General features: G+C 43.0%; 1 non-coding gene across 1 annotated transcript; it reads right to left on the bottom strand.

Moving 5' to 3' along the window:
• Positions 1-413: 413 nt before the first annotated feature.
• On the bottom strand, positions 414-520 carry LOC112804841 (small nucleolar RNA R71). Its single transcript, XR_003203461.1, has one exon. It is a non-coding gene; the product is annotated as a small nucleolar RNA R71 (small nucleolar RNA).
• Between the last annotated feature and the right edge of the window lie 3,846 nt (positions 521-4,366).

Here is a 4,366-nt window from a genome sequence, read left to right as displayed (position 1 = left end):
TCATCTGTGGGGAGTACTAAATTATCATTGAGTGACTCAAGTGACACCGTCATGGCGGATCCACCTCGAAGGAGGCCAGAGCTCCCGATTTTAACTTGCAACCACTTCAAATTCTGTATCCAGCCTTGGACCCAAATTTTGAGCTTAAGCCTGGCACAATCAACTTGCTTCCCAAGTACAATGGATTGCCTGGGAAAGATCCTCTAAAGCACCTTAAAGATTTTCAAGTTGCATGTGCAACTGCAAGAAGACATGGAGCGGATGAAGCCGTGGTGTTGGTCTTCGCTTTCCCTTTCTCTTTGGAGGAAAAAGCGAAGGAATGGTTTTATACTCAGCCGGGTGAAGTTCGATACAATTGGGACTTGCTGCGAAAAGAATTTTTGGAGAAGTTCTACCCTCCCCAGAAAATAGACAAGCTGAGAAGAGAGATCTCTTGCATTGTGCAACGAGATGGAGAGACTTTGTATGAATATTGGGAGAGATTTAAGAAGTTGTTGGAAGCTTGCCCTCACCACCGGATAGATGAGTTGGTTTTGATCAGTTATTTCTGTCAAGGAATGCACCACCAAGATAAGCTTCTCTTGGATGCCACGAGTAGAGGATCATTGACCAAAAACAAAACCGCAGCAGAAGCATGGGAAGTTATATTGGATCTAGCGGATTCAACTCAACACTCTAGGTCTAGAAGTCCAAACCAAAAGCATTGAGTGAGGTTTCTCCCTCTGAAGATGCAATTTTGACTAAGACCCTTGGTGAGATGACTATTTTATTGAGGCAAATCACACAAGGGCAACAAATCCCTCAAGCTTTGATAAATGCTCCACCTCAACCTCCTAGAATAGAAGGACCATCAAGGACATGTGGTGTTTGTGCTTGTACTACTCATTACACTGATGAGTGCCCTAAAATCCAAGAGGACACTACATTGGCGGTTGCTAACCCTTACCCACAAAGACCCAATTACAACCAAGGACCCTACCCCCAAGGAGGTAATCAAAACCAAGGGTGGAGAGATAACTCAAACAAAAGGTGGAATCAAGCTCCCCAAGCTCAACCCAACCAAAATGCTCAAGTCTACTACCATCAACACCCACAAGGTCAACCACAATACCAACAGCCATACCAACAACCCCCATAACTTCCATCTCAAGAGAAATATCAACATCCAAACAGTAGATCTAATCCTTCTCAAGTTAACCAAGCCCTTCCCTCCAATCAATCCCACATGAATGACACAATCCACACCTTCATGCAAGAACAAAGAGAGTTTCATAAGAAACAAGATGCATACATGGCTACAATAGCCGAAGCCCTTTACTCGTTTAACTCTCCCTCCTCAAACCACATAAGGCACCCAACAAGCTTCAACCCCAAGTAGTTTGTCCTCCCAACCTCAACCCAATCCTAAACGAAGCATAAAATCCATTAGTCTTAGAAGTGGTACTAAATTGGATAAGAATATGGCTATACCTTCAAAGTTGAGTGAGGAGACAAACAATAAGGAGGTAGAAGATGAAGTGGAAGTGATGAGGAGTAAGAATGAAACTATTGACATAAGTGAGGAAGAACCACCAAAGGTCAAGGAGCCCAAGAGAAAGACCTCGCTTGAAGAGCCTTTGCCCATTCCATTCCCAACCTTGGTAAAGAAAGCAAAGAAGCAAGAAGATCTTGACCCCACTGTCGTGGAAGTTTTTGAGAAAGTTGAAGTTACCGTCCCTCTCTTTTAAGCCATTCAACAAGTGCCGAAATATGCCAAGTTCCTCAAGGATATTGGCACTCACAAGGGCAAGATTGGCAACCTCAACAAAAAGCCAGTAGATGATTCTATCTCTTCCTTACTTCCTGAAAAATGCAATGATCCCGACCCATGTTTGGTCACTTGTTTGATTGGTGGGACCAAGTTCACGGACTGTATGTGTGATTTAGGGGCGTGTGTGAGCATCATGCCATTCCCCATCTATGAAAGATTGAACTTGTCACTCCTTAAGAGGTCCGGGGCGAGATTTGTGTTAGCCAACAAGAGTATTGTGTCCGTCGTGGGGATTGCATAGAATGTCATAGTTAATATTCAAGGATTGCTCTTTCCAGCTAATTTTCACATCTTGGAGACCCCTCCTATTGACTCAACCAAGCCATCATCAATACTCCTTGGTCGTCCATTCTTGAAGACGGCCCGTTTCAAGTTAGACGCACACTCGGGAGTCTATTCTTTTGAGTCGGATGGCAAGTTAGTCAAGTTCACTTTGGAGGAGTCCAACAAGTCCATTCGGGAAGCTTACTCTATTTTTGGATACGACATAGTTGAAGACAAAGTGATTGAAGATGGCAAGAAGCAAGGAAAGGAGGATAGTGCCAAAGAGTCAATTTCAAAGGATCATGCTCAACCAAAGCAAGCCAAGGAGTTGGAAAATTTCCTCCTTGGGGAAGTTTCTAACTGACCAATGAAGCCATGCAAGTCCAACTTAGGACTTTAAACCAAAGTGCTTGGTGGGAGACACCCCACCATGGTGACATTTTCCAATTCTATCTCTTGTTTATAGCTTTTTGAACTATTTGTTTCCTTGTGATATAATGCTTAGTTTAGGTTTGTTTGATGATTTTGAATTGTATAAGTTGAATTACTTGTGGACTATGATTTTGTACTTGTTTGAATGATTTGGGGTTGGTTTGTTGTTGTGCTAAGGTTAGGAACCTTAGTTTTGAAGAGAAAAGAAAATTCTGAAACAGGGCATCTGTGCGTACGCACCATGCTGTACGTGCGCACAACTCTGTGTTTTTTTCCATCTGTGCGGCCGCACAAGCCTGTGCGTCCGCACACGCCTTAACATGCCCTCTGGTCACAGCCCAACACAGCCTGTGCGTGGGCGCTACCCCATTTTCTCTAACCTGTGCGTGCGCACATCTACATGCGTACGCACAAGTTCCCTTTTGCGCTTCATATGTGCGGCCGCACAGACGTGTGCGTCCACACACCTTTTGCAAGCCCCTCTAGTGGGAGTAAGGGAACAGCCTGTGCGTGTGAACAACCTCCCCCATTCTCATCCTTTGTGTGTGCGCACAGACCTGTGTGCGCACGCACACCTGCTGTCGTCCACATATAAAAAAAAAGAAGGTCCCTCTGTGCGCTCACACACTTCTGTGCGCCCGCACGTCCTTTTGAAACCTCTCAGGTCGCAGCGTTCTGTGTGCGTTCGTACCCTTCCAAGTTTTTGTCTCTGTGCGTCTGCACAGGTCGTGTTCTGGACAATAACAGGGCAGGTTGCCCTATTGAGAGACAGTCACATCTTTTCTTCTCTTCTCTGTGGCTGCTCTCTCCCTCTCTTCTCTGCCCAGCTCCTCCAGCCACCATCGCTGTCAGCCCTCCGCCGGTGACCACCATCTCTCTCTCTCTCTCTCTCTCTCTCTCTCTCTCTCTCTCTCTTATTTCTCTTCTCTTTTCTTTCTCTCTTTCCCTCTCTTCTCTTTTTTCTTTTCACCACCGGTGAGTTCTCTCCTCCGGTGTTCTTTCTGGCGAATCCAACCGCCGTGATTTCGCAGTGGCTATGAGAAGTGCCATTTTTCCTCCCTAGTTCTTGTTCTTTTCAACCTCTATACCTAAGGTTTTTTATCTTTTCTTTCTTTTCATATTTATATTTTTGCAAATTATTTTCTTTTCCTTTATGTTTCCTTAGATTAAATTTGTTGCTTTCTTAGTTGTTTCTTTGTATTGCAAAGTATTATTACTTGATTATTGGGTTGATTTTGATAAATTTTGAGCTTAATTATGATGCACTTGAACATTACATACCACATGTTCGATGAAATGCCTTAATGAACATCTTGTTTGATTCATATGACTTGGCCATCATATGCTTTCAATTTATCTTTGATTAGGCATATCGTATGAATTGTGAAACTTCCTTTATGGGTTTTGATGTTGATCACATTATTTTTCCTATGCATTTCATTATTGGTATACTTTGAGTTCAACCACCCATGTTTTCTAAGATTGTGTACCTTATTAATGGGTGACTTTAATAGTAAATGCATTGTGTTGGTAGAATATGAGTTTCATTGTTCATCTTGGAAATTATAATGAGTAATCACTTTACAAATGTTCCACTTTTGATGATGTCTTGATCAAGCATCTTTTGGCTTCCAATTAAGAGCATTGTATATGTGTTACCACATGTTAAGGATGAACAATTGACAATTCCTTGTTGGTGCTTGGTTGAAGTTGATTCCATTTCTATGTTTCATGTGTACAACTTAAGCACTTAGTTGCGAAGTTTTGAACTTTGATTTGCCTTAGGAGTGTGGTGCACGAAATTGCAATCACACTTTTGCAATTCCGCACAACTAACCAGCAAGTGCACTGGGTCGTCCA

This window comes from Arachis hypogaea, chromosome 5, assembly GCF_003086295.3.
Source record: "Arachis hypogaea cultivar Tifrunner chromosome 5, arahy.Tifrunner.gnm2.J5K5, whole genome shotgun sequence".
Classification (NCBI taxonomy): Eukaryota; Viridiplantae; Streptophyta; class Magnoliopsida; order Fabales; family Fabaceae; genus Arachis; species Arachis hypogaea.
Note: the sequence above shows the minus strand (reverse complement) of the source record. Positions and strands in the feature narration are given on the sequence as shown.